Source organism: Cervus canadensis, chromosome 30, assembly GCF_019320065.1.
Source record: "Cervus canadensis isolate Bull #8, Minnesota chromosome 30, ASM1932006v1, whole genome shotgun sequence".
Lineage (NCBI taxonomy): Eukaryota > Metazoa > Chordata > Mammalia > Artiodactyla > Cervidae > Cervus > Cervus canadensis.
In genome coordinates, this window is record NC_057415.1 from 11,399,678 (window position 1) to 11,424,162 (window position 24,485).

General features: G+C 42.6%; 1 long non-coding RNA gene across 1 annotated transcript; it reads left to right on the forward strand.

The window, feature by feature from the left end:
- Positions 1-2,753: 2,753 nt before the first annotated feature.
- On the forward strand, positions 2,754-23,257 carry LOC122432121. Its single transcript, XR_006266746.1, has 3 exons — positions 2,754-2,789; positions 21,955-22,173; positions 23,162-23,257. It is a non-coding gene; the product is annotated as an uncharacterized LOC122432121 (long non-coding RNA).
- The last annotated feature ends 1,228 nt before the right edge of the window (positions 23,258-24,485 follow it).

Consider the following 24,485-nt stretch of genomic DNA (forward strand, 5'->3'; position numbering starts at 1 on the left):
TAATAGTCCTAGGAGCTCAGACTTTTGATATCTTGGGAAATTCTTCTTGCTGAGCCATTTCGAGTGCTCCCCCCATTCCACCCCCCAAGTAGATCAGAGAGCTGTTTTTTTCCTCCATTTATCTCAGTACAGCCTTGACCATGTAGCTGGGGATGGTTAGAGCCTCAGAAATTAGGCCTGCTCTGAGGCTTTCTCTTTTATCTTGTCCCTGCTGGCCATTCCGTCTTCTTTTATTGCTGCCCACATGGATGGGCTCAAAAAACACACACATCTGCCTGCTGGAAAGATATTCACGGTTCCCCAAACTAAGACAACAGAGCATACAGTGATGATGCTGTGAATAGCACTGGTGAGGGATTCAGAGTCTGGGCTGTGATCTTGACTGTATCCTAATCACCCCAAAAACTTTGGGGGAAGTCCTGTCACTTCTCAGGGGTTTAAGGAGACTAGGGTGTGGTGGCACTGGTGGGGAGTCTGCTCAGGGCTATGGGAAAGGGAAACAGAGGCCAGGAGAGGAAGCTTCTAACACTTTCCACCCATCCCAATTGTGGCAGTTCCACTTTTATTGGTTAATTGGTTTATTGGAATCCTTCAGAAGCTTTGATTTAAAGAAAGGCTTACAAAGTTGAAATAATTTCAAAACCACTTAACTATGATCTCTTACCTGTGAAATTCTGATTTTATGATTTTTTCCAGTGTTTGTTAGATTTTGGACATTTTGCAAAGTGTTATTGCTGGCTGGTGCAGCAGATTGCTCATCAACTTCTGTGTTCTTTTATGGAGTATATTAAAGACTATAAAGAGACATATAGTGATTTTTTGTTATTTCTTCTAGAGGGATGGCTGTTGTCTTAATGATTACAGCAGTGGCTGCCAATTCACTAAAGGTTGCAGCTTATAACTAGAACTTGAGAACCTGGTTCTGGCCCTGACTATGCCAGTAACCATGGCCTTGAGCATGTCCTTCACTCTCTTGGGAGGGAGAAAGTCTACGGTATGATTAGAAGCTTGAGATGTGCAGCCAGGCCGCCTGGGTTCAAGTCCCAGCTCCATCATTTGCTAGCTAAATGCTTTCAGATAAATTCTGTTACCTCTCTGTACATCACTAAAATGGGGAAAACAATACTCCCTCCTTCACTGGGCTGTCATGAGTGTTAAGGAAGTTAATCAAGACAAAGTACTTAGATGAAAGCCTCCCACAAATTACATCCCCCAATACATATTAGCTTCGATTATCTTTGTGGTCTTATTTTCCTTGCATGTAATACCAAGTAGTTGGATTGCATGATGAATAAAGTCATCAGCTAGTTTATTAGACTGTATAACCTTGGGTTCATTGCTGCATTTCCAGGGCATAGAACAATTCCTGAAACACACTTGTTTGTTGACTGAATGACAAAAATTCTGCATTTCTCCTTATAAGAACTAGGTAAGAATCTATTTACAGATGTTTATTCTGCAGAAATGTTTCACAAAATTAAATATATTCAGGTGTTAAAATGAATGAATTAAGAACATCAACTGTTTATAGAAAACTAAATCTTTTAGTCAGGGTCTAGTCAGGAAAATGAGTGAGTTCAAGCCAGATAGTTCAGGAGAGGTAACTGAATGTGTGTGTGTGTGTGTGTGTGTGTGCATGCACTAGTCCTTCAGTCGTATCAGACTCTTTGACACCCCATGGACTCTAACCCACTAGACTCCTCTGTCCATGGGATTTCCCAGGCAAGAATACTGGAGTGGATAGCCATTGCCTTCTCCAGGGGATCTTCCCAACCCAGGGATTGAATCTGAGTCTCCTGTATTGCAGGTGGATTCTTTACTGTCTGAAGAACCAGGGAAGCCCAGGGAACTAATACACGAGCTAACTACAAAAAGGCCAGGAGAGCTAGAAAGCCATCAGGTGATGGTGAGACATCCCAGAGATTAGCTATGACCACACTAAGGTGGGTGGGGGAAAGATAAGGAGATGGCAGCTGCTTCCCAGGTGCTCAGAAGCAGGAAGCCAAGGCTGTGTAGGGATGGGCTGTCTAGTGAGGCAAATGCGGCTAGATTCACAGGCCTAACAGAGAGTAACCCGTCTCCAACTCCCACCCACCCTTCTTATTGGCCAAACCCATCCAGGAGCTCGCTGGCAAAGGAGGGGAAGGATTGCTGGTACTACTGCTGCTAAGTCGCTTCAGCTGTGTCCGACTCTGTGCGACCCCATAGACGGCAGCCCACCAGGCTCCCCCGTCCCTGGGATTCTCCAGGTAAGAACACTGGAGTGGGTTGCCATTTCCTTCTCCAATGCATGGAAGTGAAAAGTGAAAGTGAAGTTGCTCAGTCGTGTCCGACTCCTAGCGACCCCATGGACTGCAACCCACCAGACTCCCCCATCCATGGGATTTTCCAGGCAACAGTACTGGAGTGGGGTGCCATTGCCTTCTCCGAGGGGAAGGATTAGAGTTTTCCTAATCCTGGAGTGGTCCAGAGAGGTGCACAGAAGGATGATAAATGGATTTGAGTGCAAATAGGCCCAGGAACAGCACCCTAACCAGGTTGTGTACCAGGCATGTTCTGCTAACAGATGAGCTATCCTCCACAGGTCAAATCCAGCTTACTGCTTGTTTTTATAAATAAAGTTTTATTGGAACAGAGCCACAACCTATATTACATACTGTCTATGCCTGTTTTTGTGCTACATGGGCAGAGTTGAGTTGTTGGAGCAGAGACCATATGGCCTGAAAAGATGAAAGCATTCACTAGATGACTTTTTCAGATTACGTCTAACTCTTACAACTGACCACCAGGTAAGTAATACTATCTTTCTTTTACAAATGGGGAAACAGCCTCAGAAATTGTGCCTGACTTTCCTGAGGGTGAGCACATCTGGCTTGACTGTAACCAACATTTGATCTCCATCCAGTATGTTACCAAAGTCCAAGAGCTCTCATTGCAGGCCTCTGCCTTCCTCACCACCCAGGTGACCTCCACTTTGTCCTTCCTGCCCTGCTGAACCGCCCACAGCTCCTGTGCCTCTGCAGGAGCAAACGCATGCCTTGGTTTGCTATTTCTCCCATATTGTATCTCTGTTCCCCCTTGCTTCCCCATCAAATTCATGGCAGCTGAGGAGTCGGAGATTGCCTGAGTTGGAACAGGCCTTGGGTCATTTCACAGGAGAGATTCAGAAACATTCTGCAGCCCGAGGCTCCCTGTTTGTTAGATTGTCCCTACGAGGCAGGCAGCTGGCCCTTAAGGAACTCACTTCTCCCCTCCTTGTCTGCACAGTCATCACAACTAAGCAGTAAGAGCAAAAGATTTGGGAGAATGTCTCAGACATAATGGAAATCAATGTTAAAAAGAGATTTGCTTTACAAAATTTACAGGACAGCCAATGCTTTAGGAATGCTTCTCCCATAAAGCTAAGTACACCTGTCTGATGAAAAAAGGAATCTCTCAAAGTGGAATGTTATTGCCAATATTTCTCTGCATGGCTTGGAGAGTCAACTAAGGTGATGGCATTTATGAGTCAAGCCGTGTTGTTTTTGTGCACAAGCACCACAGCAAAGAGAAAGCTGCCGAAATATACATGAATTTATCTTAGCTGAGAGCTGACTGTGAGCGAGACAGCGCTTGCATTTGCTTTGCTTACACAGATGGCAAGAGATTGCATCTCTGGGAATAATTTAAATGGGTAAATGGGATGCATGCAAGGTTAATGAAATTAGGATTTACATGTGATGACACACAAAAAGGGCAGAGCCCAGCTGCGGTGGTATTTGGTATTATTTGACTTAGCATTTAGCCAACACAGGTATTTTTATAATGGAATGAGCATTCTCTTTTGCCTCCATAAAAGCTATACTTTTGACCCACTCCTCACAGGATAACTGACACCAGCAGTGTTTTGAAAACCACGAGAAAGCTCGGCTGACCACGCAAACACTCCTTCTGTCCTACTTTACTCTCTTCTCTGACAGTCAGCGGTTTGGAATGACTTAGTCTGCTTCACAGGAGCTGGCAAAGTACTTCGGCCACAAGGAGGATTGCAGAGGCCCTGTCATCCTTAGTTCAGGCAGCAGCCAGTTGCTTCTAAGAGGCTCTGGAGCTCAAGGGTCTATATCCATGTGGGTAAATTTGTAACCTCCTAGATTCAGAAATTCACAATTATTTCACGACAGTAATATGATGGAAAGGGGAAAGTTTGGGCTTCAGAGAGTAAAAGATCCAGATTTAAATCCTTTTATTGTCCTCTCATAAGTCTGATTCTCTCCAGGTCTGAGAAGGAGGTGGGGATGTCCCTATGATAGGCTGAATAAATCCCCCAAAGAGGTCCAAGTCCTAAGCCTTGGAATACTGGGAATGTCACCTCATGTGGAGAAAAGGGTCTGTTGCAGACATGAGTTAAGGATCCTGAGATGGAGCTTATCCTGGATTATTTGGGTCAGTCTCTTATAAGAAGGAGCTTCCTAGGTGGCACTAGTGGTAAAGAACACTCCTGCCAATGCAGCAGACATAAGAGATGCGGGTTCCATCCCTGGGTCGTGAAGATCCCCTGGAGGAGGGCATGGCAACTCACTCTAGTACTCTTGCATGAAGAATCCTATGGACAGAGGAGTCTGGTGGACTATAGTCCATAGGGTTGCAAAGAGTCAGGCATGACTGAAGTGACTTAGCGCCCACACACTTATAAGAAGGAGGCAGAGGGCTCTCTGACACAGAGAGGAATAGGGCAGTGTGCTAAGGACAGAAGCGTCTGAGGGTGTTATGTACTGGCTTTGAATATGGAGGAAGGAATTGCAAGCCACGGACTACAAGGACTGCTGGCAGCCACCAGAAGTTAAGAAAAGGCAGAAAAGTGAGTTCTTCCTTCGAGCCTCGAGGGGAGCATGACCCTGCTGACACCTTGACTCTCACCCCCTGAAACTGGCTTTGGACTTCTATCCTCCAGAGCTGTGAGAGAATAAACATTTGCTGCTTTAAGCCACCAAGTTTGTCGTATTTGTTACAGCAGCCACAGGAAACCAATATGATCTCCTACCATGGTGGTGGTGCATAAGAGTAGTGCCTGAGAAAGGATGCCAAGAGAGCCAGAAAAATCATGTCCAAAGCTAGGGGCAGGATTTGAAGTGATTAGAAGTATCTGAGGTGACTTTGGGGACCGACTCTAGTAGTTGTGAGAATAAACCCCCTCACACGCACACACACAGCTTAGGCTGGAGTGTAAGGAATCACTCCTGTTATTGGCAGTTAGTGTCTGGCATAGCTTCTGCCCACTGTCACCTGAGTATCTTCCCTCTGCTGTTATTTGACAGCCATCCCAGTCTCCATCCTACCCACCTGATGCACAGGCATGTCACCGTGTCAACTGGGACTCATTCCCCAGATGATGGTGAGTGGCATACCTTCTGGATTCCATGTCCCTGATCAGGAGCTGACTTCCACCCCGTTTTCCCTTTCCTTGCTGGGGAGTACAGGTCAGAGGATGTAGGAGATAGCTGGGTAATCGAGGCAGCCCATCAGGAATACCAGAGGACCCAGGGGCGGGATTGGGGGAGAAGCTGTGGTTGAGGGAAAGCCTATCTGGTTGGCCACGTGGCTCAGACTCAGGCTATTGCCTTTGAGCTAAAGAAAGCTACCACTGTCCTTGTCCTCACCCCAAAGGCTCCGAAGCTCTCTCCACAGAGCTTGAGCATGACAGCTCTTCTGCCTGCTTGAGTAAGCTTGACAGGTGAGAGCCCTGATGGGGCTTTAAAGCCACATTCGGATGGTCTAGACATATGGCCAATGTTGAGACTGACTCACAGAGTTCTTGAGGCTTTGGAAGAAGGTCACACATATATACATACACTCAAACCCCTCAGGGTTGCTTAGTGTGTGAACTTCGGTCTTCCCATGAGCAGAGCCCCCAAATAACCATCAGCACAGTTAAAAATGACAGCCACCAAAGCAGCAATAATCATTAGAAAAGGTCCATTTTCCTGCCTTCCAAGAAGTGTCAAAGACTTTTGCAAAAACTCTGGATACTTGCTCATGTGCTCAAGCCTTCTGGACATCTGTTTGCATGAGGAGATAAAGAGCATCTCTAGAGAAAGGTAGCCTGAAGTCAGGGAGAAGCAGGGAGACAAGTTAGGTTCAGCACTTGGGGCCAGTCTAAGAGCATCATGGTATCTGCAGCCCATTGTCTCCTGGTCCAGCCTGGAAGTGGAAGTTGGAGGATGGATGAGTTAGAATGAATGGCAAAACCTTCCTGAAACCCTCCTGCCCATCTCTTATGGACTCAAAGCCACTGTTGCTTCTCCAGGCTGTCCAAGGGAGATCCAGGACAGCTGGGCTGGTAGTTCTAAGTCTGACCTGAGAAAGCAAGTTGATCCTCAGCCAGGGAGGAAAGGGTCATTTATTCACAAATAGCCACAGCCCTGCTGTTAGGACAATGAGCTTTCCTCATACTGGGCTGGATGGTGCTGAATCTGAGAACAATTATGCTCTCCTTGGTGAGCTGAGTGAGTGAGGAAACCAGATACAGCCTTTACTGATGGGGAAAATGGACTAAAATTCAGCTTCTACTACTTCTGTCCTTATCTTATAGCCTGAGCTCACAACTGTCCCTTCCAGATCCAGTGACAGAGCAGAGAAAGACCCCATCAACATGTGGTTTGCAATATAATAACAAGAGGAAATTAAGACGGGCAGAGAACCCCAAGGCAGGGGGACCCCAGACATTTGGGGGTACCTGGAAAAGGGAGCTTTACAGAAGGATGTGGGGTTGGCACAAGTCAGGAAAGAAGTTGCCAGCATTGGGCATGTTTCTTTAGAAGGTCTTAAGCTATCAGACCTTCCCCAGGGGATCCAAAATAACAGCAAGTTCAATAAAGCACCAGTGTTTGTTTCCCTACTCTGAGATCCATTAGACTCCTTAGTAAAGAACTCCACATGCTTGCACATGATTGGCTCAGATGGTATGGGTGGGGCTAAGGCCAGGGAGAGCCGTGACAGCCCAGCTTTCTTTAGAGGATTCTGGCTGGACTAGAATCCTGGCTGGACTAGGGTTGGAAAATTCTCAGGCCAGGAGAAGCAGAGAATGACCAGATTACCCAATTATTACCCTGTCTTGGTAAGGCATACTCTCTGAGACTGGAAAGGTGTGGGCCTGTCCTACTCCAGCTACGACCATTTCCCTGAAAATGCGGCAGAACGCTGAGTACAACTCCATGTGTGGCCAGGAGACCATGCTGCAAATGGGTTAAGCACACTGACTTGAAATGAAGATGGCCTCAGATAGGGTAGGGCCTGGTTCTGCCACACAATAGCTCTGAGACTGTGAGCTGTGAGTTTGGCAATTAACCCAACTATTCATGGCTTAGTTCCCCACTTACTGAGTAGTAATAATCATGCTATTTCCTCATCGAGTTCTTGGGAGGATTGAGATAACACAAGTAAATACTTGGCCCAGAACTTGGCTGTGTTAGTTTCCTACGGCTGCTGTAACAAATTCCCACAACCTTAATGGCATAAAGCAAAACAATTTTCGTGTCTTACAACACTGGAAGAAGTCTGAACTGGGTCTCACTGACCTAAAATTAAGGTACCAGCAGGGTTACATTCCCTCTGGAGACTAAGGAAGGATCCATTTTCCTGCTTTTACCAGCTACTAAAGGCGGTCTTTATTCCTTGGTTTGTGGCTCCTCCCTCCATCCTCAGAGCTAGAAGTATAATATCTTCAGCTCTATCTATGATTCTGATGCTTCTGCTTTCATCTTTCACTTAAAGGGACTTTTTGATTAGACTGGACCCACCCCACAGGATCCTGGATAACTTCTCCCTATCAAGATCATTAATTTTATCATATCTGCAAAATCTCTTTTGCTATGTAAAGTAACATGTTCATAGGTTCTGAAGATTATGACTTTTGAGAGGTCATTATTGTGTGACCAGCACATTGGCCTAAGTTGAAAGCTTAATATATATTGACCACTCTTATTTTTCTTATACCTCAACTGAATGTAAAATAATAAATGGAGATAAGAGTGTTTTTTCCTTTGATCTGAACACTGCTGAGCTTTGGTTCCTTGAGGCTGACAATATACTACAGAGGCAGTGGAAGTGGTCGTGGTGCTGTGTTGCGGGGAATGGTCTCCAGCAGAGGTGTCCCTGGTGTTCCCAAGGGTAGTATTCTACCCGAGGAGGAAGCAGGAATAGTTTCTGGTAGAAACTGTGACACCTAGCAGGCATGCCAGAGATGGCCATGCTAGACAGAAGCACTGATTCCCAGAAGAACCAGCCTTGGCATTTGGTGGGAGCCAGCTTGACAATAAACTGTAGAAAACAATGCCCAAGTAGGGTGTTCTTGCTTTTCTATAGGTTTATAGACTTATATTGTCTCAGAGCAAGAGAAGAAAGACAGTGATAATTACTATGTAGTGAATGTCCAGACTTCTTGCCAAGCACATATTTAATTCCACTGATCATGCCAAAAATAATGGGAAAGCCTTTGTAGAGGCTGGAACTCCTGCAATAGCAGGCAGGGGCAAGAGCATATTAAAAATGCAGATTCTTAATCTTAATATGTATATTGAGCACTTCATTTTATTTTTATGTTTTGACATCTTGGGGCTTGCTGACACTGGAAGTAACTGTCCCTCCCAGGATTAAATAATTCCCAGAGAGAGCAAAGAACTCATCAAGAGAGTGCCTTTTATATGCAAACTAGCCAATCAGAAGCCCATACCCCAATCACCATCTTCATTAGGCTTTCACAGGTCTATCACTCAGTTGGGTCTTACTCTTTGCCACACCATGGACTGTAGTCCACCAGGCTCCTCTGTTAATAGAATCCTCCAGCAAGAACATTGGAGTGCGTTGCCATTTCCTTCTCAGAAGTTCTTCTCAATGCAAGGATTGAACCTGGGTCTCCTGCATTGCAGGCATATTCTTTATTGTCATACTCAGGCGATTAGTTCCCTGTCCTAATCATTCCAGATCCAGGTACCAGAAGACACACACTCCATACCAGAGCTCACTGAAATTATTCAAATTAGCTAATCTTAAATGGCAACCTACTCTGATATTCTTGTCTGGAAAATCCCGTGGACAGAGGAGTCTGGTGGGCTACAGTCCATGGGGTTGCAAAGAATTGGGCATGACTCAGCATCTGAGCAAATCTGCTTTTTCCTTTTCCTTCCCACGGAAAGCACAATAAACACTCTTGCCCACTATTTTCCCTTCCTCCTTTGGCCTCTTGACTGTCCCTGGTGCTTCTCCATGTGGCCCTGCCTAGCATGGCTTGCTGAGTAATAAGCTGTCTTTTCAATGGTAGTTGACTCCTAATATTTTGGCCTCCTCATTTGTGCATGCTAAGTCACTTCAGTCATGTCCAACTCTTTGCGACCCCATGGACTCTAGCCCACCAGGCTCCTCTGTTCATGGGATTCTCCAGGCAAGAATACTGAAGGGGGTTGACATTTCCTATCCAGAAGATATTCCTGAGCCAGGGATTGAACCAGGATCTTTTACATCTCCTGCATTAGCAGGTGGGTTCTTTGTCACTAGCGCCTCCTGGGAAGACTCCTTATACTTGAATAATAATAAAACCTACATTTTGAAACAGTATTTGCCCACATTTAACTCTAGACTGGTGTGGCCAGGGGAACCCTGAGCACTGAGCTCAGGGCTGAGCACCATAGAGGAGCTCTGGGAATGCCTGACCTCATTCCTCCCTTTCTCTCTCTTTCTCTCCCTTTCCTTGACTGTGACCTCATTGATTTGCTCTAGATGCTCCAGTCTTTCCCAGCAGCCTCACTGCTTATACCTCTCAGTTTATGCTGGCATTGTTCCTTTTCCCAGAGAGCTGTCTAAGCACTCTTTTCCCCATGCTGTCCCACTTTGAGAGGCTGGGGATGAGGTCACAGTGTGGCATCAGCATTTACACTGCTCACGCAGTGCTGTCAGAGACTGAGCTAGCATTCTTTCCGTCTACCCACGAGCAACAATCTGTCAATACCCAGATCCTGGAAGCTACGTGCTCCTCCTCTTGAACTTGGTCCAGACATTGCACAGATGAACCTTTACAGGCCAGTTTCATCTCCTTCACTGGGAGAGCTCTGTAGGTTATCATCCGATTTTCTTGTTTGTCTATTCCCACCTTACCTCTCCATCCGCTCTGCTCAGTCTAGAACTTGCTTCTTGGGTTTATCGCTCCTCATTAGCACTTTCTCCAAAAAAGGTGCCCTAGGTTGTCTGAGTTTCCTCTGAAAGCTGAGCCTGGGAAAGATAATTTGGGAGTGATTTCTAGAATCCAGAGTGTGGGAGCAAGGAGTGAGATGGAGAGGGAGGAAAAGCCAGCAGGGACATGCCATAGAGCTGGTCACCATTGCAGGCCACAGAGGCTCAGGCCACTAGGGCTCTCAGGAAGAAACTGTACAATGCACCTCTGAATTGTCCTTCTGAATGTTAGGAGCCTGGGACATTTATCCACCAACTCCTGTGACCCTTTGGCAAATGGCTGCCTGGGGGGTGGGGGTGGGAAGTTAACACCTCCCTACTTCTGGAACGAGCCTGAATCTAGGCAGACTGAGCTTCAGGGCTTAAGATAAAGCCTTGAGGCAGAAAAGCAGAGAGGCCCGTGAGATGAAACTCAAGATGTGAAGCTGGCAGCACACGAGAGCTGTCTACGTTAGGTGTGCTCAAGTCAAGAGGGCTTATAGGACTTCCCTGGTGGTGCAATGGTTATGAATCTGACTGCCTACACTGTGGACACAATTTTGATCCCTAGTCCAGGAAGACCCCACATGCCGAGAGGTAACTAAGCCCATGTACCACAACTGCTGAATCACATGGAGCAACTACTAAAGCCCACACCTAGAGCCTGTGCTCCACAACAGGAGAAGCCTCCAAGACGAGAAACCTGCACACCACAACGAAATGTAGACAGAGACAATGAACATGTTAGCACAACCCGGGTGAACCGGTGACGGAGACTCTTACCCAAAATGCTTTGGCACAGGGTAAGATCTTAGATTTCTGGATGACTTTCAGAAAAGGGGAAGGAGAATTAAGAAAAATTAAGAGTAAGTTTCCTGCCAGCCTGGTGAAGAGGGGATTTGAGGTTGATAATTTCACTGACTTATTTAAAATAAGGAGTTTTTGGACTTAGGTGTATACCCAACACACAAACATTTATTGAATGTTTCCTTTATGGCAGGCATCATGCTTGACATTGGAAATATAGAAATGACTAAGACACGGCCCTTCAGTCAAAGGGTCAGACATACAAGATGAGGGAGCTTCAAACATACGTGTGATATAAATGTATAATAATGGGTATCTGTGGGTATTATGGGGCCGAAGGATAGGGGTGGATGGAAGAGTGAAGAGAAGGGTTTTGAAAGATAGGATGTTCAAATTGAGCCTGAAAAGGTGAGTAGGGATGATTTATCTGGAGGATGGATGGGAGAGGAGGGAGGCTGTACAGAGAGTGAGAAGAGGGTGAGGGGAGTCCGAGGCATCTGTATGACTTTTCTATTGCTGAATAACAAGTTGTCACAGATTTAGCAGCTTAAAATGACACATGTATTTATTATCTCACAGTTTTTGTGGGTCAGGACTCAAGGTACCCCTTAGCCGGATTCTCTGCTTCAAGTTGTCACCCTGCTGCACAAAACAATCATACAATTTTCATGGTTCAATGGTGACTATAATAGTAATACAAAACCTTGTAATATATAATCTCTGCAGCCAATTTTGATAAATACTGCTTAATTTACTCCTTTCACAGCCTCTGCCTCCCAGCAGAAACTGTGGTTCAATATCAGTTTTTTTTTTGTTTGTTTATTTTGGAAGGAGGTAAATTTTTACTGAAATGCATGACTCTGACCTTGAAAACTGCATTCTTATTAATCTCTCCTTTTCATGAGTTTAAAAATGTTTCCATCTGAGCATTAATCATATGAATATGATGTTGACACTTTCCCAAGAAATGGTCAATACCAACAATAGCTCAGGAATGCATATTTTGACAAGGCTGAATTTGATGATCTGCATGTTTTGAGAAATTGTTGGCATTTCCAGCTGAGGGAGTGGCACCAAGAGGGCCGCGCTTCGTGGATTTACTAGAAACGTATTTATAACCTTTTAAGCATATTGATTCCAAAGGGACTTAACATCTTCTTAGGTTATCTTCTCAGCATCTTTCAAATAATCTGCCCCTGAGCTAGGTCTGGATCCAGGGCTCCCAATAAGATTCAATAAAATGTTGTAATCTTAGGCCTGATTATTCTATAATTGGATTCACACAGTGTTTAGGAAGAGAATGTTGGGGTCACACTCTTCTGGAGCTGTGTACTTTGGAATTGCCCAGGAGTCTCTGCATTCTTCAGCCCTAGAAGTCACTCCATTTTCTTGGGTTGAAAGATGCATTCTGAAAGGGGACCTTGAATCTCACGCTCTTGCTCCTCTATTGTAATTGTTCTAAACAAGCTTCTTATTGAAAATTTGTTAGGAAATTATCCTTTTTATCTAATTTTTCAAACTCATTTCCATCAATTTTCACAGAATATTTTCTTAAGGTTATTTTGATCTCTTCTGTGTCTGGGTTTATGTCTTGTTTCTCATTCTTAACTCTAAATGATTTTTCTCTCTTTCCCAAATCAGGCTTAGAAGGGTTTATCTTTTTTTACTGATCTTTTCAAAGAATGAGATTTTTATTTTATTTCTCTTTTCTCTTTAATTTTTTATTTTCTAACTCTTTTTCTTTCTAATTCCAGTTAACTGTGTTGTTCTTTTTCTAATTTATTAAGATGAACCCTCATTCTTGCCTGGGAAATCCAATGGACAGAGGAACCTGGTGGGCGACAGTCCCTGGAGTTGTAAAGAGTTGGACACGGCCTAATGACTAAACAACACCATCACCAACAGCAAGATGAACTCAAAGTATCTTTGATTTTAGTCTTTGAGGCTATTTGAGGCTATAATTTTCTTCTAAGTGAAGCTTTTGCTGTGTTCCACAGATTCTGTTCTAAAGTATTCTCATTTTAATGACTTCCTAGATAGCTTTCAAATGTAGTTTTAGTTCATCTCTGATACAAGGATCAGATAGATATTTTTTTAAATTTATAATAGTTGAATTTATTATTATTAAGCTTATAGTTGTGCATGTGACCTCGACAACTCTTACTTTTTAAAATTTATGAAGGTTTGCTTTATGGCCAAGTATGTTGAGTTATTTTGGGCATACAAATAAGCATATTTTTCTATTCAGGGATGTCAATTCTTATATATGTGCTAAGTACTCTATATCCTTATTTATTTTTTGCCTTCAAGATCTGCCCTGAAAAAAGTACATTAAAGTACCCTACTATTTTCATTTCTGATAGTTTTTGACATATAATTAGGGACAATGTTGTATGCAGTCTGAGAAACTTCAGACGAATAAATGCAAGGCCATGAGTTTACTGTAATCCAAGATGCCTGACAAAAGCTGATGTAAATTTCTGGGCTAGCATAGCTTCAGTCCAGGCCTTAAAGAATTCCCATGTGTAAATTCAAGGAACTTGAACTCAAGGAGACAAAACATCATAAATAAAAGTAGGAACCAAGATTACTGGATACAACAGAAAGAGTAAGTGTATTTAGTATTTACTCACAAATACTTATAGTGTCCTCTAAGTGTCAGGTACTATTTTAAATATTGGAGATACAATAATAATAATAATAAAAAACCCCAGAAAATATCTCTGCTTTTAGTCATATACATTCAAGTTAAATATATCAACTATATAGTTTTTGGAAGTAAGAGGTGCTGTAGAGGAAGATAAAGGAAGGAGTGGATATAAGAAATATGTGTGATATGTGCTATGTGCTGTCCTGTCAGTCATGTCCAACTCTTTGTGGCCCCATGGACTGTAGCCCGCCAGGCACCTCTGTTGGTGGGGATTCTCCAGGCAAGAATACTGGAGTGGGTTGCCATGCCCTCCTTCAGGGTGTCTTCCCACCCAGGGACTGAACGCAGATCTCCTACATTGCAGGTGGACTTTCTATCATCTGAACCACCAGAGAAGCCCTGTGTAGGATGGTGACATTTAAATAAAAACTTGAAGGAAGTAAAGCAGTAAGACATGCATATTTCTTTGTAGTCAAGTGAAAACATTCTACTTGTTTTCCGTAGAGATCAGTCAGAGCAAAAATTTGGAGGTGGGAGTATACTTGCAATAGAAGGGAGTCAGGATGGCTGGGATGGGAGTCAAGTGGGAGAAGTAGAATGTAAGGTCAGAGAGAAAAGTTTAAAAAAGAGAATGAAATAAGATTATGGGAAAAAGAGACTATTAAAATCACTAAGCAGATATAAAATGAGCCAACTGAAGCTTCTAAGACTGAAAAAAAGTCACAGTTAATATGTAAGAGGCATTGGCTGTTTTGAACCTCAGATAAGACACAGCTGAAGAGAAAATAAGTGAACTGAAATAGAGCTGAAGAAATTCTATAGAATACAGCAAAAAAGACAAAGGGATAGAAAAAATGAAACAAGTCTAATGTATGTTTAATGAGAATTCAAGAAGGGGGGAAGAGAGGGAATAAAGGAAACTCAACATTCCAAGTCAAAAAGCCATGCTCAGTACTTCAAGAACTGAATGCACCAATTTTCAGTTTCAGAAAGCTCAATAAATCCAAAGTCATATAAATAAAGGAAAATCCATATCTAGAAAAAACAGAGAGGACACCAGAGACATGTAAAAAAAAAATCAAAAGAAGACAAAGAAGAGAAAAGAAAAATCAGCTACAAAAGAATGACAATTCAACTTAGACAGCTGACTTCCATAAATGGAAATCACAGACTATGAAGTAATTTTCATAAGTTCAAGTCTACATCTAATGCATATCTATTCTCTACATTCTATATCTATTGAGACTGCTTTTCAAAGTTAAGAAAAGCTATTATCAAATAAACAAAAATTGTGTTTCCACCCACAGATGTCTATCTGTAAAGGAAATCTGGAAATGTCTATGTTAGGGAAAATGAAAATTACCCCAGAGAGAAGATCTGTGATGCAGGAAGGAAGGAAAAATATATAAACCCGGTAAAGATAAAGGTCAATATGAACACATATGATTAGGTAAAACTCATAATGATTTGTGGATTAAAAGAACATAAACACTGATTAAAAGTGGCATATGAGTCAATTGTAAAGGTGATTAAAGTTAAGGTATTCTTGAGTTCTTGAGCTAAGATATTCTTGAGTTTGTGGAATAATGATTCCACAAATCATTATGAGTTTTACCTAATCATATGTGTTCATATTGACCTTTATCTTTACCGGGTTTATATATTTTTCCTTCCTTCCTGCATCTCAGATCTTCTCTCTGGGAAAATTTTCATTTTCCCTAACATAGACATTTCCAGATTTCCTTTACAGATAGATATCTGTGGGTGAGTCTTTGTGACAAAGGTGAACACAGTGATCAATCTTGGATTTTTTAGGTTAACTTTTCATGTTAAAATTTCTAGGGAAATCACCACCTCTCAAAAAGAGAAAGAAAGAAATATCTTTTAAAATTCTCAAATTACTAGAGTGAAAAATTGAAATGAGATGAAAATGGAGTCAATATCAAAAGGGTTAAGAAAAAAGAAAGAAGAGAGAAATTAGAATAGGCCGCACAAAAGCAAATGACAGAAGTAAATTCAAATACTAATAATCCAGTCAATGTTAATGAGCAATCAATCTGAAGAGGTAGTGGTTATCAGACTGAATTAAAAATCTTTATGCTACTAATTAAAACTTAAAAATAGGGACAAAGAAATGTTGAAAATAGGGTCAAAGAAATGTTGAAAATAAGAAGATGGAAAAAAACATGTACAAAGTAAGTAGCAATGGAAAAAGCTGCATAATTATATTAATTAAATAGATCTAAAATGATATTTAGCAGAGCAAAATGAGTCACTACATAATATAAAAGTTTTGATTCACCAGGAGATTTAAAATTCAAAAAACTTATATATTTTAAATAGAATAGCTACCACACACATAAAACAAAAGTTGATAAAAGTATAAGGAATAAAAGATAAATTCATCATCACAGTGGGAGATTTTCATTCATCAATTTTAGTAACAAAACAGATCTTTTAAAAGTCAATAAGTATATAGAATGTTTGAATATTACAATTAAACTTGACCAAATGGATACATTTATCAGTTCAGTTCAGTTCAGTCACTCAGTCATGTCCGACTCTTTGCAACCCCATAGACTGCAGCACACCAGGCCTCCCTGACCATCACCAACTCACGGAGTCCACCCAAACCCATGTCCATTATGTCGGTGATGCCATCCAACCATCTCATCTTCTGTCGTCCCCCTCTCCTCCTGCCCTCAATCTTTCCCAGCATCAGTGTCTTTTCAAATGAGTCAGCTCTTTGCATCAGGTGGCCAAAGTATTGGAGTTAAAGCTTCAACATCACTCCCTCCAATGAACACCCAGGACTAATCTCCTTTAGGATGGACTGGTTGGATCTCCTTGCAGTCCAAGGGACCCTCAAGAGTCTTCTCCAACACTACAGTTCAAAAGCATCAATTCTTCGGTGCTCAGCTTTCTTTATAGTCCAACTCTCACATCCATACGTGACTACTGGAAAAACCATAGCCTTGACTAGATGGACCTTTGTTGGCAAAGTAATGTCTCTGCTTTTTAATATGCTGTCTAGTTTGGTCATAACTTTCCTTCCAAGGAGCAAGCATCTTTTAATTTCATGGCTGCAGTCACCATCTGCAGTGATTTGGGAGCCCAGAAAAAAATAAAGTAAGCCACTGTTGCCACTGTTTCTCCATCTATTTGCCATGAAGTGATGGGACCAGATGCCATGATCTTAGTTTTCTGAATGTTGAGCTTTAAGCCAACTTTTTCACTCTCCTCTTTCACTTTCATCAAGAGGCTCTTTAGTTCTTTTTCACTTTCTGCCATAAGGGTGGTGTCATCTGCATATCTGAGGTTATTGATATTTCTCCCAGCAATCTTGATTCCAGCTTGTGCTTCATCCAGCCCAGCATTTCTCATGATGTACTCTGCATATAAGTTAAATAAGCAGGGTGACAATATACAGCCTTGACATACTCCTTTTCCTATTTGGAACCAGTCTGTTGTTTTATGTCCAGTTCTAACTGTTGCTTCCTGACCTGCATATAGGTTTCTCAAGAGGCAGGTCAGGTGGTCTGGTATTCCCATCTCTTTCAGAATTTTCCACAGTTTATTGTGATCCACACAGTCAAAGGCTTTGGCATAGTCTATAAAGCAGGACTCCAAAATATACATTTTTATGTGCATATGAATAATCTATGAAAAGCAATCACCCAAATAGTCATAAGGCACATCTCAATAGATTTCAAAGAGCTGACAACATATAGAGCATACTATCTGACCAGAGAATAAATGTTTTTGTTATCTATTTATACTCAAAAAAGGTGAGTAGAAAAACTCATAAGTGGAATTTTTTAAAAAATCACTAATTAACTCATGGTTAAAAGAAAATCATATAAGAAGTAAGGATGTATATAGAACAAAATATTAATAAAATACTTAAGCTTATAAGATTCAGCTAAACTAGGATCTGGAGGTAAAATTAAAACCGTATATTTGTATTTTAAAAAAGGCTAACAATTAATGAGGTAAGTATTCAACTTAAGAAATTAGAGAAAGAATAATAGGATAAACCTACAGACAGTAGAAATATAAATTGAAAGTACAGATAGACAGGCAGAATCAACAAGGCCAAAGAGGATTCTTTATAAACATTAATAAGATTGATAAAACTCTGGCAAGAGGAACAAGGAAAGAAAGAAGAAAGCTAAATAAGCAAAAAATGAAGGACAAGGATATAGATGTGCCAGATTTAAAAAATAATGAGAAACCATTATGAACCAACTTTCTGACAAAAGTTAGGCAAAGTGAACAAATTCTTAAAAATATATATGTAACTTACTGCAGAAGATTCAAAAAGGAATGAAAAACCAGAATAGTCCTATAACTGATAGCTTAAGAATCTTCTCTTGAAAGAAAAAAGCATGCCTACATGGTTTTACAGGGGATTTCTCCCTAACTCTTGAGGAATAGAAAATTTCAATCTTACATGAACTTTTCCAAAGCATATAGAAATGGGAGCACTCCTCAACTTACTTAAAAAGGCTACTATAATTTTGATGCCAAATCAGAAAAGGAATTAAAAGAAAGGAACATCACAGAGTCTTCTTGCTCCTGATACAGATACTGAAATCCTTTGCAAAATATTAGCAAATTGAATTCAACATACATAGAAACACAAAATCTCATGACCAGGTTTGCTCTATGATAGGCATGAAAGATTGGTTTGATGTTAAAAATTTGATTAATGTAATTCATTGCATTAACAGCAGAAAGGGAAAAACTATTTGATTATCTCCATAGACATAGAAAAAAAAAAAAAACACTGGATAAAATTTAACATCCATTCATGACCAAAACCTGTAGCAAGCTGAAGAATTTCTACCTGATAATAGGTAACTATAAAAAGCTTTCAGCAAATCTCATACTTAATGGTGAAGAAGGGAAGAAGAAAGGGTGTATGAAGTTCTTACTTCTTTCTCTAATGTGCTGGATAGTCTAGTCAGAGTAGTAAGGTGCTATAAAGAAATTAAATGTATAATAAATAGGAAGAAAAACTTGAAGGATTTCCTACATCTTGCAACCAAAAATAAGCCAAAATTAAATGTACTCTAGATCTGTTAGAATGAACAATGTTAATCTAATTGTTTTTTCTTCTGTGTTTACTTATGGCTTTAAATCAAAGAGCAGGGTTTCAGTAACCTTGACACTGTGAACATTGTAAGCTGGTTACTCTAAGTTTTTGTTGTTAATCTTGTGCATTGTAGGATGTTTAGTGGCATTCCTGGTTTTTACCCACTATTTGCCAGTAATACTCCCACCCCAGTTGTGAGAACCAAAAATGTATCCAGACGTTGCCAACATCCCCCAACAAACTGCTCCCCAATTGAGAACCACTGCCCTAGAGAAACATCCACTATGACATCCTGTCTCCAGACATTTTATGCACGTGATGTCAATTTGTTACCTGTCTATATCATTCACAAAATGAAACACAATTTCATTTAAGCCCAAATAACAATTTCTTGCAGCTATTTTCTTAAGTTTATGCTTTTGAAGGCTGCCACAGAGCTCTTTACCTATGACTGTGATGCAAATGAGTTTCTGTTATGAGAAAGGTTCTACCTACAATTTCGGGTTGCAGCTATTTTATTCTTGGCAGGTTGCGGTATGCCCAGCTCATAGAAAGGACACCACAAGAACAGATTCATGGGTGAGGCTAAATCTTTCTAACCTAGAAAAGCTGTGATTTATATCTTTTCCCTTGTCTGCAAGGGAAATAATTACAATTAGACTCTTAGAACCCATTTAACAAAGGAGATGAGTTGGAGGCTTCAAATTTTTCAGGTGGCGAGGAGGGGGTGTGGTGTGGCACATGGAGCTACTGGAAATTAGGAAACACACCTGAGGTGGAGAGACTGGTGGGGATGCATGCCCTGTGTTGGAGACAGGTTTAGCGCAGGTCATTGATACTGAGAATCAGATGTCTTGCTAGGAGAGCTAGACCACCCCCAGCCCAGTTCCCAGGGAGCTTGGAATGAAATTCTCAATAGCTATTTAAGAAAACCACAATAAACACTGGTTCATTCACATCTTCTGCTGCGCTGTGCTTAGTCGCTCAGCTGTGTCCAACTCTTTGCGACTCCATGGACTGTAGCCCGCTTGGCTCCGCTGTCCATGGGATTATCCAGGCAAGAATACTGGAGTGGGTTGCCATACCTCCTCAAGGGGATCTTCGCAATCCAGAGACTGAACCCAGATCTCCTGCACTGCAGGCAGATTCTTTACTGTCTGAGCTATCAGGGACTGGAGTGGGTAGCCTATCCCTTCTCCAGGGGATCTTCCAATCCAGGAATCGGACCAGGGTCTCCTTCATTGCAGGCAGATTCCTTGCCAGCTGAGCTACTAGGAAGTCCCTCATTCACACCCACCATGTGCCAAACCTTTGAGGAAGCAACTGGTTCCCTATCTTATTTAGGACTCATTGTACGCAACAGAAGACTCAAATGGTTTAAACCACAAGAGAATTTGTTGTCCCCCACGAAGTTATGAGGTGCTGGGGTGGGGGTGGTGGTGGTTTGTTTTCCAGCCTGATGCTGTCATCAGAGTTGTGGCTTGCTTTCTCTGTGACTCTTTCAGTCCTGCCTCTTCTGGGTGGCTCCTTCATCTCAGGCTGGTAGCCAAGTCTCTGACGTTGGTTCCTGGGGCCACATGCTTCCTCATCCATCGCTTCCCTTTCCTCCATTTGTAGAATAAGTGCCCTCTTAAGACACCGGTTCACTTGAATCCGTCCTCTTGAGGAGGCTGATACCGTGCTCTACCCTTCGTGAGCCCACATGTCTGCTATCTCTGAAGAAGTCACTGTAACAGAGCCAGAGGTGGTGATATAACCCCTCAGACCTTATGTCTGCGCCACAGAGGGTGGGCTAGGTGCTGGCAAGTGGACGGTGATGCCCACCACTCACAGACTCTGAGTTGAGGGGACAGCTGCTTGTGGAGGTCTGGTAATTTAAAGTTGATTAAAAAAAACAAACAAACAAACAACTGTCACACTGCAGATCAAAGCCTTCCCCAGACTTCTGTAGCTCTCAGCAGAGGTGCAGTTTGAGGCAGGGTGTGAAGCAGCCCAGTCTGGCAAGGCAGACCTGGAAAACTAATACAGCTGTGACCTCTGCCAGCTCCGGGCCAGTTGGTTCTCACACCCTTTCCTCATCCTTCTCCTGCTCTGCCCTGCAAGAGGACAGATGTCCAGAGACTGCCTTTCCCAGGCTCTGAGGTCGCTTGTCTTCTAGCTGGGTTTGCCAGTGGGAGGTGCTGGTAGGGGGTGAGAGGGTAGGAAAAAGGGAGAAGCCCCTGCCTCGGGCAGCTTCCAGCACCAGTGAGGTCTCCTCTGAGCTCATAGCTCCAAATCCTAGAGCTGTTCCAGGCCCGCTGTGTGTCCAGCGTCCTCCCAGCACCCTTGCCCCTTGGGTCCCGGTACCACTTCAGCCGGTGCCTCCAGCCAAGGTGTGGCAACCGGTCCCTGTGGCTGCCAACCTCTGGGTCGCGCCACCATCTCCCTTCAGCTTCTCAGCTCTTCCGTTCTCTTCCACCTCCGTGTCACCAATACCCACTAAATTTCCTCGGGTTTAAATACTTAGAGAGCCTTTTCTTTCCCCTTGTTCCTTACCCAAGCCTGGAATGTTTTTCCAGCTTAATGTGGCCTGGGGAAGCAAGGGTTACACGTTTGAACCAAATTCAGCTGAGACCTCTAGAGTGTTACTGACCCAACCTCTACACTTCAGTAAGCAGGTCTCTGTTAGAAATTAAAATACATCTCCTTTATTCTTTCCCCAGCCATCTTTGGAGTCAGAGGTTGAGGACATGATGTCCTTGGGGATGAAGTATTGAGATTGTCAATAGCAATAATGACAACTGATGGAACATTTAGGTCTGATTTACAAGTGATGCTGGATTTGCATTAGTGTGGTAGGTTTAAAATAACATCCATGCATTAGATGATATTCAGATTTAATGGAAAAATAATGACTGCATTAAATCAGGTTTTATTGTTATGGAGGGTTTTAATTTGGCAGGACCATTTTCCTTTTGTGATCTAGAAAGGGCTTAACCGAAGAAGGTGGAGCTTTCATGCTGCTTCTTGACCTATATCCATTCTGCACTCACCCAGAGATGATTGTACCTTTTGAACAGGTTAACCTTTTCTTTCCTTTTTAAGGCATTTTTTTCCTCAGAAAGTAGTTTTCACTTATTAAAACCTTACAGATTAAAAGTAATAAAAATTAAAGTCATTGTTCTTCCTTGTTTTATGAAATGGAGTTTCCATTGTGTGGTTTTTTTTTTTCTTTTTAAAGAGGAAATGCATCATTAAAGTCATTGCATTATTTATCAGAGAAGCTAATGAAATCATAACTACAGTAACTGAATACATGCTGCCCAGAGCTGGTTTAAAAAAGTGCCTATAAAACCCCAGTTAATCACCGTGGGACCAAAGCCTTTTATACTTCAGCTCTTGAAACCAAAACCTTTGCGGTGTTTGTGTAAAGGCCTCAAAATTCCTGACTCATACCAAGGTAAGAAAGTCACAGTTATAGGATGAGGGTGACATTGGGTCAGAATTTGCTAGCCAGAGGCAGGAGCAAGAGTGAATTTTTGTGAGACTTCAAAAGATGCTGAAAAGATTGCTTCCTGGCCTGCTTGTCTCTTGCTGCAACGTTACTTGTTAATTTATTGATCTTTCCGCCTGCCTAGGTCAGCTGTTATCACAGGGGTAAAAGCCAACAGCTGCGGAGAGGTAGTGGCAAACACACAGACCAGTCCGCTGTATTACCAAGGAGGGAACTGACGCTAAGGATGGAAGTGACTTGTTGAGAGTAGGGTGAAAACGGTTGTCTCACTGCCTCCCTCCTGGTGGCGTGGCATGCCTTGGGACCAGGGCTTTGAAGTTCCAGAAAGACTTGGGAATTGCAGGGCTCAAGGAACCCAAAGAGTTGATCTCCTTCTGGGCCTGCAGCCAGTCAACCCTCTGTCTTCCATGTCAACACCCCACCCCCTCCAATGTCTTCCCTTCCATGTCCCTGCATCTGTCCTTCCTCTCTCTTTCACTTATCATGTCATGTTGAGGAACACAAGGCCTGGTGGATGGGCCTTTACAAGCCTAAGCACACACTTAAGCAACCGGGAAGGCCCTTAGGTGAGGGGTGGAGGTCCTCCAGCATCCCACCAGGCTACTGTGGCCGTAGCTGGGGAGGGGGCTGGGTTCTCATGCTCCCCTTCTAGCATTAGAGGTGGCTTTATAGAAGTGACAGAGACAAGTCTGTTGACATTTTTTATTCTATCTGACTGACTGGATATTTAAGCTAAAATGCACTCAATTCTACACAATCTTTAGTCCATTCTTAGCTCTCGACCTTTGGGGTTGCATACCTGGGAGCTCCCCCATTCACACTCTCCTGGTGATGATATCCTGTGGTCCTGGGGTGGACACTTGACTCTAGCAGGACCAAGGAGGGCCTTCCTAGGTCATTTGGACTTGGGGCTCATTTTAGGATCTCTCTCCAGGCTGTGAATAAGCTGCAGATACATCATCTGGGAACTCTTCGAGACCTTCCGTGTCTAGAGAACGAACAAAAGAAAACAGAATGAAGCTGATACGTGGAGGCAGACAGCATGGAGAGGTGGCCTGAGCGTGCTCGTTCCCCTTCATTCCTGAGGCCCAGTTAGAAGCAGCGGCTCTGAGTACAGCTGGGCGGGGGGACAGGGGGTGACCTTCCCTAGATTCTGAATTGAGACCCAAACGCCTTTCTTCCTATGCTCTCCATCTGAGTGAGTATCTGCCACTGCAACCACAAAGGGCCCTAGGTTTACATCTCCATTGACTGATTGATCATTTCACTCCTTTGTAGGTTTATGTGCACATTCAGGGATGTTTCTAAGCACCTACTGAGTGACACGCTTTATGAGCTCTCCCATGTCTTTCCCACCTTATCTGTCTTTTTCATATTTTCCTCTTTATTGTGTCATTTTGTCCATGTCAGATAGACAAGGAAAAATGTTTTTTAATAGCTATTTTAGTTTAGATAGGTTGGAAAGCAGACTTGGTGAGGGAGGTTCTGGAGCATGAGTTTATGACAGGCCCTAAGAGGACTCGGCTGCAGCTTGGTGCAAGTATGATTAAGTAATCTGTCACCAGGCTTTGTGGTGTATTTATAATTTGCTAGAAGCTACCAGAAAAAGATATACTCCTTGTTCTTGAGATACTTACAATTAAGGAAGTGGGAAGGGGTCAAGATAAATGTGAGGGACTTGCAAATAAGGAGGGGAGATCTAGGAAATGACTTGGACCGCCTATGAAATGCTGGCCTGCTCTTGCTAAAGAAGATCAATGGGCACTTTTACAGTACTTCTCATTCAGAGATCTCAAGGTATGTGATAAATGCTGCTTAACATGGCTCACCATCCCTTGGGTACTAGAGATTTGGAATAAGAAATAACCAGGGGCCAGAAGGGATGGGAAACATATTTAATAGATGTTCCAGGAGGAGTTAGGTAAGAGAATGTAATTACCTGAACTGGAATTGCACCACAGCACTAGAAGTGAATAAGCTATCAGACTTTGGATGTAAGAAGATGATCATATCACTCTGGCAGCTCAAATATAAAGGAGCTTGGAAGTTAGTTTCATTGCCTATTTCACCACATATCTTTCTTATACTCTTATAGAAGAAAGTGTTTTATTTTTGAATTTCTCAAAATCACTATTTCTAAGCTAGATGCTTCCTGCAAAGCATGCATCTGATCCATCTCTTCTGTATCACCTGCAGACATCTTCCCAGTAGCCTGGAACTCCTGACTTTTCCCTCTTGCATTGCCCCAAGCCTGCATA